We start from the raw sequence: 12,940 nt of genomic DNA, 5'->3' as shown, positions 1-12,940 counted from the left end.
CACCAACATGGCACAAGTATACATATGTAACAAACCTGCACGTTATGCACATGTACCCTAGAACTTAAAGTATAATAAAAAAATAAATAAATAAATGAAAAAAAAAAAAAGAATCTTTGATGGTTTCCTCAAAAGAGAAATCTAGAATTGTGTTAGGTCTTTTTGTGAGCTAGTAGGCTCTGAGAGGGCTGTGGAGAGATAAATGAATTAGTCTTAGACTATTGCTTTTGCTGTGGTCTAAAAGTTTGTGTCCCCTCCCCCCCCACAAATTCTTATGTTGAAATCCTTACCCCCAAGGTGGGGGTATTAAGGGCCTTGGAGAGTTGATTAGATCATAAGGTGGAACCCTCATGAAGGGGATTAGTACCTCTATAAAATAGACCCCAGAGAGATATCTAGTTATTCCTCCATCCAGAGACACAGCTAGACAGTGCCTTCTATGAGGAACAGGCCCTAAGCAGACAGCAAATCTGCTGGTACCTTGATCTTGGACTTCCCAGCCTCCAGAACTGTGAGAAATACATTTCTGTTTATAACCTCAGTCTATGGAGTTTTGTTATAGTAGCCCAAGTGGACCAAGACACATCATGTTAAGTGATTTTTTTTTTCCTGTTTCATTCAAGCAATGAACTTTTATGAGTTTCTGTCTCTGAATGCCCAGGAAGCATGAGTTGTGAGAGCTCTTCTGGGGCTTATGGTTTTGTGAACATGAGTTTATAGAGCAAGGGAAATTACTGGGTTCATAACTGCAGTTCTCCTGGCTCAAACCCCTTTGTAGGGCTGGGCACGGTGGCTTACGCCTGTAATCCCAGCACTTTGGGAGGCTGAGGTGGGCGGATCACGAGGTCAGGAGATCGAGACCATCCTGGCCAACATGGTGAAACTCTGTCTCTACTGAAAATACAAAAATGAGTCTGGTGTGGTGGCACCCACCTGTAGTCCCAGCTGCTCAGGAGGCTGAGGCAGGAGAATCGCTTAAACCCGGGAGACGGAGGTTGCAGTGAGCCAAGATCGCACCACTGCACTCCAGCCTGGGCAACAGAGCAAGACTGTCTTGGGGGGAAAAAAACAAAAAAAACAACCCTTTGCAGCAGGTCACTACAGTATTTGATTTAATCCTTTTATGATTTGACTCATAACACTACTAATATTCACAAGGATTTACATTTATCATTTGTTTTTTCTCTCAAAAAAAAAAAAAAAAACCCAAACTGATTTTTGTTCATTTTGTTCATTTTCAACAGTTTATTTGTGTTGAACACATTTAGTTTCTAATACATTTGTTTTATTTTGGATTCCATAGAGGCAATTGTTCTTAGTCATGTTGCAACAAAGAAAGTGACTAAACAATTTTGTTTTCATTGACTCTTAATCAGTCTCTGTGATCCTCCTGTGTGGTGTCTGAGTTTGAGAGAGAGAGAGAGAGAGAGAGAACTTTAAAAGACAGTTGGACTGGGTGTGGTGGCTCATGCCCATAATCCCAGCACTTTGGGAGGCCAAGGTGGGTTGATTGCTTGAGCCCAGGAATTCAAAACCAGCCTGGGCAATATGGCGAAACCCCATCTCTACAAAAATTACAAAAAATAGCTGGGCATGGTGGCTTGGGCCTATAGTCCCAGCTGCTCAGGAAGCTGAGTTGGGAGGGTCACTTGAGCCTGGGAGGTCAAGGCTGCAGTGAGCTGAGATCACACCACTGTACTCCAGCATGGGTGACAGAGCAAGACCCTGTCTCAAAAAAAAAAAAAAAAAAAGAGACAGTTGGGTAGAGGATTGGACTTGGCTATCACTGGTGATTTATTTGCTTCCTTGAGCAGCCCTAGGTCCTAGTTCAATTTAGCACAGGATGTCCCTTGTACAGAATGACCAGAAGTTTTTAGGGGAACTTTCAAACTAATGAGGAATAGGAAACACACACTAACGAGCGCATGTAATAGACTGGAATCTGACTGCAGCACTAAAGGGGAGGAGGGCTGGGAGCATTGGTGGTTTCTGTCCCGGCTCGGGGTTGGTTAGCATACCTGCCTCTCTTTACAGGTAATGCATGTAAGGAAATCCCTTTTATCATCTGATGGAGCTCAGAAATGCTATGGAAACAGCTGGGACCTAGTTGGGTAGAATCCCCTATTGAGACCCAAAGGACACTCTCACAAGGCCCTGTTGCCTCTCATGCCCAAAAGTTACCTGGGAATCATCCAGTTCTTAGTTGGCCTAATTCTCCAATGGAAGCTAGAATCCTACAAGCTGGGTTCCCACAATTCATATTAATTTGTTTTCTAGTCAGACCCACAGCATAGCCAAGGCTTGGGTTAGAGTTCTCAAGGTAGCTGATAGACTTGTGGCTAGTTGACCATATGCCTGAAAACTATGGCATTATCCTCCTCACACCAAAGCAGGTGTTTTAGGTTTTTTTTGTTTTGTTTTTTTTAAGACAGTTTCTCTCTTGTCCCCCAGGCTAGAGTGCAGTGGCTCAATCTTGGCTCACTTGCAACCTCCGTCTCCCAGGTTCGAGTGATTCTCCTGCCTCAGCCTCCTGAGTAGCTGGGACAACAGGTGCACACCACCATGCCCGGCTAATTTTTTGTGTTTTTAATAGAGATAGGGTCACCATGTTGGTCAGGCTGGTCTCGAACTCCTGACCTCAAGTGATCCATCTGCCTCAGCCTCCCAACTTTTTTGTTGTTGTTGTTTAATGATACAGATGAAATGGTTCTTCAGTTTCATGAGGTTCCTCAATAATTGAATATGATTTTATTTCCCTGGCTGATTGCCTACTTACTTTAAGAAACAAATTCCACCATGACTAAATAATTTCTGCCAGGCCCTTGAAATTCGTAACAGTGGACATCTAGCTTATCTGAAATTCACTCAGTTGGAACCTTCTGTTACCTCTGGGCATCTACAGCACAAAGATAACATATTATAAATATAACATGTTATAAAATGTACGCTGAGGCATTTATATGTTGAAAGTCCTTGGAACCCATCAACTGTAAATTAGTTAGATGAGCTGGGATTACATATATTTTATTCTGTAGTTCTTTACAGTTTGAGAGTCCACACATGTGTGCTATAATCACCAATTGACCGGAGTTCTAGAATCGGTAAAGGTAGCCAGTTCTCCAGCAAAGCAGGATGGCTCCAGGGCTGCATTACTCGTTTCATGGTAGGTGGCCCTTTCCCACACCCTTAGTTTACTTGAATTTGGGAGTGGGAAGTTCTGAGTTCCTGAATCCGAAAGCCACAGGGAAAGAACCTGTATATTTGTATTAAAGAGCACCCTTTGCTTAACTTCAGGTCTTCTTCTGCTTCCAGTTAAAATGAAGGTGAAATAAAGACATGTTCCCACTGCTCTTTTTACTTCTGTTTGAAGGTGAACTGAGGGAGTTGAAGGCTCATTCCGGTACACTTGTGAACTGAAGGTGGAAGGACTTGGTGTGGCAGGAGTGTTTAAAGATAGAGATGGGGAGGAGGCAGCAGCAGGGAGTCAAGGAAGGCAGGAGTAGCCCTCTCCATGTGTGGGAAAGTGACTGGCAGCCAGGTGAGGAGTGGATGGGACAGGAGGAGGTGCAGGCCAAAGACGGAGGGACCAGCTGGGAGATGGCTGTAATAGTTCTGTGGCTTTGTGGCAGTGAGGGTGAGAAATGCCTTTTATCTGTAATTAGAGAAACTTGGTTTCATTTTAACATATTGGAACTGTGAAATCATTATTTTAAGGGACAAAGAATTATTTTCCTTTTACCAATCACTTTCCTAAGTTACTGTGTGTTTGGCTTTTTTAAAGCAGGGCGCAGTTTCAGGGAGAAAGATCCATATTCCCATTTGAGACTGAGCCAAATACTTTCCTTTCTTGTCTAAAGGAAGGAGGGAAACAAACACCTCCTTCCCTCTCCTGATGACTACCTGGCAAAGAAAAAAATAGACAATTTGTTTTCCTGGGTGGGGTCTGGAGGGTCTTCATCATGAACAGACCACAGCCAGCAGCAGAAGTGCTCTTCTCAGCCCCTGTGTATGAGACCTCGTGCTAGACAGTGGAATAGTAAACGAGGAACCTGTCCTTGATGAAATCACTGAGGGGCTTGAGGAGACACAGCACTAACAGATAAGTAATAATGGCAAAGAGTGAGCTGCCAGAAAAGCTGGAAAGTGCAGAGGAAACAGTTCTTTCTGGAGACATTCTGGAAAGCTCAGCAGGGATTATGTGTGAGCTGCGTTTTGAAGGACATGCCGAAGTCCCTCCCGGGGAAGAAGAGGACAGGCCTTCTGGGTATCCTGATGAGAAGGCATGCTGTCCAGATGATGCCACAGGAGTCAGCAGATCTCAGATATCCTAATTGCTCATGACCCCAAAAGATAATCCCTCAGGGGATTATCTTGACCAACTGAACTCCAGGTTAGTTGGTTCTACCGCAGTGATCTCCATTTCTCTTTTTAGTTCTCAGTTCCTTTTCTTCCTTTCCATCCTGATCTGAGATGAGAAGTACGACAGTCTAGCTTTTTAGAGATTATTCCTCCAAGTGTCTGGCTTAACGAAGCAGGACATTCCCAGTTAGTGAACTGATGTCTTTACTTGAATTATTACAGGGAAATGCCATTGTTTTAGATGCATTGAGTTAGTATTTGGGGTAATCAGCATAGGGCAGAGTTTTCCTACTTTTGCACTATGAAGTGTTTGCCACATACTTTAATAGTTCTGTGACAGTGAGGATGAGAAACTTTTACTTGTGTTAGATTTCAAGAATACCTAGTGTAATTATGGAGAAAATGAGGCTTTGGGTTTTTTTCTTCTTCTTCTTTTTTTTTTTTTTACTTAGCAGGTTCCAGTATACTTTTAAAAAAAATAAATCTTGTATATTAAGGCAACCCTAATAGATGTTTTCATTGTTCGTTTTTTAAAGCCTCTAGGATAAGATGTGAATATATTCTCAATTAAAAAAAATAAATAAGGGGTAGGCATGGTGGCTCATGCCTTTAATCTTAGCACTTTGGGAGGCCAAAGTGAGAGGATCACTAGAGCCCAGGAGTTCAAGACCAGCAGACAACATAGCAAGACTCCATCTCTATTAAAAATTTAATAATTTAAAAAAATATAAATAAAAAAATTAGTAGCTAAAATAAAAGTATCCTTTTACCAACTAAATCTGCTTGGTGCAACTTTTTTCTGTGCATTTACACACGTACACATTGAATAACAGGTAGTTTGGTTTTGTGCTTTTTAAAAGCAGGATCAACTTAATCTGTAATTACCTCCTCTTTTCTTGTAACAGCATGCCTTGGAGTGTTTTCTATGACAGTACATGCTTGTCAACTTCATTTTTAAGAGCTGCATGATATTCTATATTAGGCTGTATTATGATGTATGTATTCATTTCTCGGTGAATATTTAGATTGTATGCAATCTTTGTTACAAGTAATGTTACAGTAGCTGTCTTTGTTCACATCTCTTTGTGCTCATTCATTAGTTTCTTCCAATAGAATATCTACCAGTAAATTGTTGGTTAGCAGTTGGACTCAATGTTTTTATTTGGAAATAACAAAAATATTTTTCTTTAGAAATATTTTCTTGAAAATTCTGATGCCTTTTCTATATACACTGTTAGACTTGGTGACATCTTCCATAGAGAATTTCCATGTAGCCACTGTATGGGATGGTGCTGGCTGTTTTATTCTGAATTATTGCCAAAGGCCATGTCGGGAAGGCCATGCCAAAGGCCATGTCACAGCATAGAGGTGGAAATTAGTTCTTGATTCTTTTTCCATCCTGATGCACAATTAGTGATTCTGTATAGTCATTAAAGCAACCCTAGTAAAGCATGAATACATTCACATTTTAAAAAATAGACAAGACTGAAGTAGTGTATGGGAGCTAGAGCAGAGGGGTTGCCCGCATGACATTCCATAAAAAGGAGCTGAGAAAACGAGCCCCTCATTTAATTCATTATTTCTCCATTTATTTCTTCCATCTCTGTACCTCTCTGTGTGTGTCTCTCCTTTTCTCTCTCTGCTTGAATTGTAACATTTCTCTCTGAGCCCGGGCGCGGTGGCTCAAGCCTGTAATCCCAGCACTTTGGGAGGCCAAGGCGGGCGGATCACGAGGTCAGGAGATCGAGACCATCCTGGCTAACACGGTGAAACCCTGTCTCTATTAAAAATACAAAAAAAAAAAAAAAAAAGCCGGGCCTGGTGGCGGGCAATTGTAGTCCCAGCTACTCAGGAGGCTGAGGCAGGAGAATGGCGTTAACCCGGGAGGCAGAGGTTACAGTGAGGTGAGATTGTGCCACTGCACTCCAGCCTGGGTGATAGAGCGAGACTCCGTCTCAAAAACAACAACAACAACATTTCTCTCTGGGGCTATTGCCCAGATTAAAGCCCTGGAGAAACACGTAACTGTGTATAGCCGCTGTTTAGTATCTCTGACCCCACAAGGTGGTACACCACATCCCTTTTCTGGCAACCCCCCAAAATGGTATTTACAGGATTTCAGTGTCAAGCTCCTCTATTAAAACAACCTCTCTAAAATGTAAATGCTTTATTTCCAGGATCCAGCATTTTCTCAAAGGGGGAAAAAAAATTACATAATTTATACAGTTCTTTTTCTGTCTAATTTTAATGCTTAAGTGAAAACAAGAAACAATCTAAGTCATTCAAAGCTTTCAGACCAGCAGGATGTCTTGGGGAAAGCCTCTGAATGAAAAGGCCCAAATGTCCATTAGTAGGGGATGGATTAAATATACTTCAGGATACCTACGTAGTTATGAAATAGAATGAGGAAGCTTTCTACCTCCACCTTGAGAAAGATCTTAAGAATAGGACTGTTAGGTGAAAAAAGCAAAATGCAGAGAATGTGTAGAATATGCAGATATTTCTGTAAGAAAAGGGTGAAAATATGAATATATATTCACATTTGCTATTATTTGCATAAAGAATCTGAAAGATACACAAATAACGTGTAAAAAGTATTTCTGGTGAAAGAAGGGGGTGGTGAGACTTGTCAACAGTATAACTTTTATAGTGTTTTAACTTTTGAATTAGGACTGTATTACCTATTCAGAAATAAAAATATTTTTAAATGACATTTTGCATTGTTAGATAAGGGGGCAGCTAAACTTGATCTTGTTGAAGTCCACTATATATGACCTCACCTGTCCTGTTTGAGCCTAGGTACACTTTGGGGTAGGGTCAGTTGCAGGCCAATATATTTTGAGGAAGAAGGGAATAATTCTATAAATAGAATCTGTATGATAACTTACATTCTAACTACTTTGGTAGGAAATTGAAAAGATGAGTCAAGTATTTAAAATTATTGATTTTTTTTTTCAAAGCTTCTTGGGATTTCTTCCCCACGCCCCCACCCCCCAAAGTAATTGAAAACCTTAAAATATGCTCATGAGGCCAGCGCGGTGGCTCACGCCTATAATCCCAGCACTTGCGGAGGCTAAGGCAGGCAGATCACTTGAGGTCAGGAGTTCGAGACCAGCCTGGCCAACATGGTGAAACCCCATCTCTACTAAAAATACAAAATTAGCTGAGCGTGGTGGTGCATGCCTGTAATCCCAGCTACTTGGGAGACTGAGGCAGGAGAATCGCTTAAGCCTGGAGACAGAGGTTGCAATGAGCCGAGATCACACCACTGCACTCCAGCCTGGATGACAGAGTGAGACTCCGTCTAAAAAATAAAACAATAACCCACAAAAATCAGGTGTGGTGGCGGGCACCTGTAATCCCAGCTATTCAGGAGGCTGAGGCAGGAGAATCGCTTGAACCCGGGAGGCAGAGGTTGCAGTGAGCCGAGATCATGCCACTGCACTCCAGCCTGGACAACAGAGCAAGACTCCGTCTGGAAAAAGAAAACACAAAAATTAGATGTGGTGGCGGGCACCTGTAATCCCAGCTATTTGGGAGGCTGAGGCAGGAGAGTCGCTTGAACCCGGGAGGCAGAGGTTGCAGTGAGCCAAGACCACACCACCTGTAACCCACCTGGGCGACAAAGTGAGATTCTGTCTCGAAAAATACAACAACCAAACAACTGTGCTCTTGATTCACACTAGGAATTTTTTGTTGATGCCATGGTGAACACAGTGAGAAAGAAACTCACATGACAGGTTTAAGCTGGTTTTTATTATTTGCTATAGTTTGTGTCCTGGAGAAAGTGTTACAGTCTGTGGTTTTGTCTTTACAGGAGCAGGAAAATTCAGATTCGAAACATCCCTCCTCACCTGCAGTGGGAGGTAAGCCAGTGTCAGTTTTTAACGGGTTGATGAGACATTTCTCCCTTCTTTAGTTCCATTTTACATTTAGGAATTAGAGGGCCTCAGAGTTTCCCACAAAGCCTCTGCGTCCTGCCTCTTTCTTTTCAGTACCCTCATGTATGTGATCTGTAATGAGTTTGGGGTCGTATTTGTTTCTTTCATAGAATGTGTACTTTGATCCCTCAGGCTCTGTCTTTTCAGGTACCATGCTACCAAGCACCAGCAAATAAGCCAAGAAACAAAATATATACCTGGTTCGTGATTTGTATCTCATGGTTTGTTGGTTTGTTTGTTTGAAACAGTGTCTCACTTTGTCACCCAGGCTGGAGTACAGTGGCCCAATCATGGCTCACTGCAGCCGGGTCCAGGGATCTTCCCACCCCAGTCTCCCGAGTAGCTGGGACTATGGATGCATGCCACCACGCCCGGCTAATTTTTGTATTTTTTGTGGAGATGAGGTTTTGCTATGTTGTCCAGGCTGGCCTCGAACTCTTAGGCTCAGGCAATCCACCTGCCTTGTATCTCATGATTTTTAAAAAGATTTTTATCTTTCCAGATTATAATTTGAAAAAAAAAGTTGATGAAAAGGCAACAAAAGTAGAAAGGTCTTTGTTGGTTTTAGCAGAATTTTTTGTTTGTTTTGAATTAGTTGCTGTAACAGTTAAGATACGTTTTCAGAGTTGTAATGCTTATAAGATTTCTACCTTAAAATAAAATAAGAATATGAGGAGTGGCCTTATTGCATTCTTTGAAAACAAACTGCCCCATATTTTATTCCCCAACCCAAAGAAAATCACAGTGCCTTAAAGGAAACAATGTTTTATCTAATGTTTTTATTACTTAAAAAAAAAAAGAAAAAAAGATTATTGGCTGGGCATGGTGGCTCATGCCTGTAAATCCCAGTATTTTGGGGGGCCAAGGCAGGAGGATCACTGAGGTCAGGAGTTTGAGACTAGCATGGCCAACATGGTGAAACCACGTTTCTACTAAAAATACAAAAATTAGCCGGGCGTGGTGATGGGCACCTGTAGTCCCAGCTACTCAGGAGGCTGAGGCAGGAAAATTGCTGCACTGGAACCCAGGAGGTGGAGGTTACTGTGAGCCGAGATGGCACCACTGCTTTCCAGTGTGGGTGACAGAGGGAGACTCCATCTCAAACAAAACAAAACAAAAAACCTGATTATTATGGAAAATTTCAAACGTTCACATCCTATTACCTTGTAAAATGAAGAGATCCTTGTAAAAGAATTGTTAAATATTTCAAGAAAGTTGAGTGAGCCTTGTACTTTATTCTGCTTCTCATTATAAGAGTAGTGTGTTTCAACCATCATGATGAATGTGATTGTTTTTTTTTTTTTTGAGACGGAGTCTCGCTCTGTCGCCCGGGCTGGAGTGCAGTGGCCGGATCTCAGCTCACTGCAAGCTCCGCCTCCCGGGTTTATGCCATTCTCCTGCCTCAGCCTCCCGAGTAGCTGGGACTACAGGCGCCCGCCACCTCGCCTGGCTAGTTTTTTTTTGTATGTTTTAGTAGAGACGGGGTTTCACCGTGTTTGCCAGGATGGTCTCGATCTCCTGACCTCGTGATCTGCCCGTCTTGGCCTCCCAAAGTGCTGGGATTACAGGCTTGAGCCACCGCGCCCGGCCGAATGCGATTGTTAACAGTTACTAAGACTCTGAAATTCTGCTGTGTAACCTTAGTGAACAGATTATTTGGGAGCCAATACGCGAGTGAAGGTCCCATATGTTCGTTCAGTTCTGTTTTTATGGAAGACCTGAAATATCAATTTAATTAGATTATTCCTATAACCATCTTTTTATTTTTCTTTAATTCATTTGCTGGGGGATATCACTGTAGTGTTTTTTGTACATATGATCTTGCCTTCCCATTCTGACATGGAAGCTTTCTCTTCTAGGTGTTGGATGGACTTTTGGCTCAATATGGGACAGTGGAGAATGTGGAACAAGGTAATAACTGAGGAAGTTAGCCTGGTTTTGGAGAGAGATATTACCTGTTATTTCTTATAGATTAGGTCAACTCCAGGGAGAAATATTAAGTTCATATTTCTTTGAAATAAGCTTCCTAGAGTATATGTATTTACATCTATGTGTTAGAGATACCTGTCTCCATCTATGTCTATATAGTTTGCCTTTTCGAGGAATATTATTTACAAGCTGTTTCTCATATACTGTGCAGTGTGCTCAAGTGCTGTCAGGCTAGGGTAAGCTTAATTCACTTAGGAGTAATTGGATTTACACGGTTACTACTTTCCTTTTCCTGGATAAGAAAAACAGATCCCTAATGTCTTGGACTGAGTGTTACCCAACAAATAGGACTCCTATACCAATAATCCCTTGAAGTGCTTGTGAAATGCAGACTCCTAGGGCTTACTGTAGACCTACTAAGTAAGAGTCTTGCAGGGAAGAGCTCTTGAATCTATATTTAAAAAAGCACCCGAGGCCAGGCGTGGTGGGCTATGCCTATAATCCCAGCACTTTGGGACGCCCAGGAGGGCAGGTCACATGAGGCCAAGAGTTCAAGACCAGCCTGGCCAACATGGCAAAACCCCGTCTCTATTAAAAATACAAAATTAGCCAGGTATGGTAGTGCACGCCTGCAATCCCAGCTACTTGTAATCGCTTGAGCCCAGGAGGTGGAGGTTGCAGTGAGCCGAGATTACACCACTGCACTCCAGCCTGGGCGACAGAGTGAGCCCCCTACAAAAAAAAAAAAAAAAAAACAAAACCCTGAAGTGATTTTTGTGTATACTCAAGTTTGAGAACACCTGTTTCAGGAGCGGTGCTGAAAATGCTCAGAAGATACTTTTCTTCCTGCCAGCTTCTTTTTTATCTTCTAAAGCATGAAATACTGTGATTTTTAAAAGGAAAACAATGGTACCTAAAGTTGTTATCTTATGTAGCTCTTTAAGAGTCCCAGAGAAGTAGATTCCAAACTCCCGACGTGACAGGCAATAATACGTGATCAAGATTATTTTGACTTGACCTAGAAAACAGAATGTGTAAATTCAGTCATTAACTGACTGCGAACCCTTGAAAAAGTCACTGAACCTCACTGACTCAGTATGCACAAGTGTAAAATTGAGAGAAAAGTTTCTACCCTTCCTCTATCACCGAATAGTTGTGGCACCCAAAGAGAACCTGTGTAAGGCGTTTGTAGACAGCACAGTCATACGTAAGCTTAACAAGGGATTGTTCAAGTTCACTTAGGAAAAATGGCAAATAACCCGTTTTCTTGTATGCGATCTATTCTGCCAGTTTAATAGTTTAAAAGCAGTAATTATTTAGATATTATTCAGTTTCATGCTGCCCATGCCCATGCCCAAAGGTGAAGGGAAAGAGCTCAGAAAGAAGACATGATTACAAGGATTCTATTTCTTAGTTCTTATTTCCTTCAACATGGAAAGAAGACTCTCTTTTTTTTGAGATGGAGTCTCACTCTGTCACCCAGGCTGGAGCACAGGAGCACGATCTCCACTCCCTGCAACCTTCGCCTCCCGGGTTCAAGCGATTTTCGTGCCTCAGCCTCCCTAGTAGCTGGGATTATAGGTGAGTGCCACCATGACTGGCTAATTTTTGTATTTTTAGTAGAGGCGGGGTTTCACCATGTTGGCCAGGCTGGTGTCAAGCTCCTGGCTTCAACTGAGCCACCCACCTTGGCCTCCCAGAGTGCTGGGATCACAGGCATGAGCCACCATGCCTGGCAGAAAAGAAGACATTGTAGTGATTGGATGTTGTAGGCAATATGGCCTTGCAGACATGAACCTGTAAAAGTTACTAATTAAGATTATATTACAAACTCAGGACAATGCTACACAAGAAAAATATATTCCAGGTCCCTGGGGCAGTTTACAGCTCCCAGGGCAGCTGTGCCCTAGAGACCCCCCAGTTTCCAGCTGCCTAACAACAACAGGATAGAACTGTTGAGCTGTTGTTTTGTCCTGTTACATGAGTGATTCCTGATTCAGCAGGAAAATATTTTCAGTAGAGTTTTAGGCAACTTTATAGAACTTTCATGTCCAGTGAAATAAATTATTTGAATGGAGCTTAGCTCATCGCAGAATGAAAGAACTGCCTGATTTCCTGAAGACTAACGTCTTAGAAGAACAGAGAATATGACTAGGAAGTGAGCACAGAATCGGAGAATTCTAATGGATAGCTTTATTCAGGAGGTGCAAACCCAGCCCTTTCCGGGAGTCTACAGTCTCATCTGTAGCACTGGAAAGCAGCAAATGTGAAACCTTTGTAGCATTCTCTGTGTTAGCACTGAGAGAGGACAGTTATGGGCTGCACCTCCCCTGTTTTGCACTGTGAGGACTTCTCTGGGTTAAGTGTGAATTAAAGTGTGCTACGGACACTCCAGGCAAAGGCCAGGGCTGGGCTCGGGTTTATTCATGTCATTCTCAGTGGCAGCTCTTTCTGAGCATTACATACAGCTCCCTGCAACCTATAAAGGCTGCAGCTACTTTAAAGTTATTTAACAAACAGTATTTTTAACAGTAGTCCTTAAGCTTTTTGGGGTCTCAGGTCCCTTTGCAAATCTTACAAAATAACCAGAAAAATTCACATTTCCACAAGTTTGAATCATTTTGGAGGGGTTTATCGAATTCTTGAAGTTCAAGCATGGGTCCAGGGTAAAGAATCGTACAGTATAGAATTTTATTATTACTTTGGACAGC

The 12,940-nt window shown here is 42.2% G+C and overlaps 1 protein-coding gene across 3 annotated transcripts in view; it reads left to right on the top strand.

Annotated features, from left to right (window-relative positions):
• IGF2BP2 (insulin like growth factor 2 mRNA binding protein 2) overlaps positions 1–12,940 on the top strand; it is a 116,638-nt gene that overhangs the window by 54,657 nt on the left and 49,041 nt on the right. For all 3 annotated transcript variants that reach the window (XM_017866423.1, XM_017866418.1, XM_017866411.1), the window contains 2 exons: positions 8,177–8,225; positions 10,160–10,211. The gene's annotated coding sequence lies outside the window, so the exon portion shown is untranslated. Of the gene's footprint in view, positions 1–8,176; positions 8,226–10,159; positions 10,212–12,940 lie in introns of those variants that run through there.

The sequence above is a fragment of the Rhinopithecus bieti genome, unplaced genomic scaffold, assembly GCF_001698545.2.
Source record: "Rhinopithecus bieti isolate Rb0 unplaced genomic scaffold, ASM169854v2 scaffold_2432, whole genome shotgun sequence".
Classification (NCBI taxonomy): Eukaryota; Metazoa; Chordata; class Mammalia; order Primates; family Cercopithecidae; genus Rhinopithecus; species Rhinopithecus bieti.
Note: the sequence above shows the minus strand (reverse complement) of the source record. Positions and strands in the feature narration are given on the sequence as shown.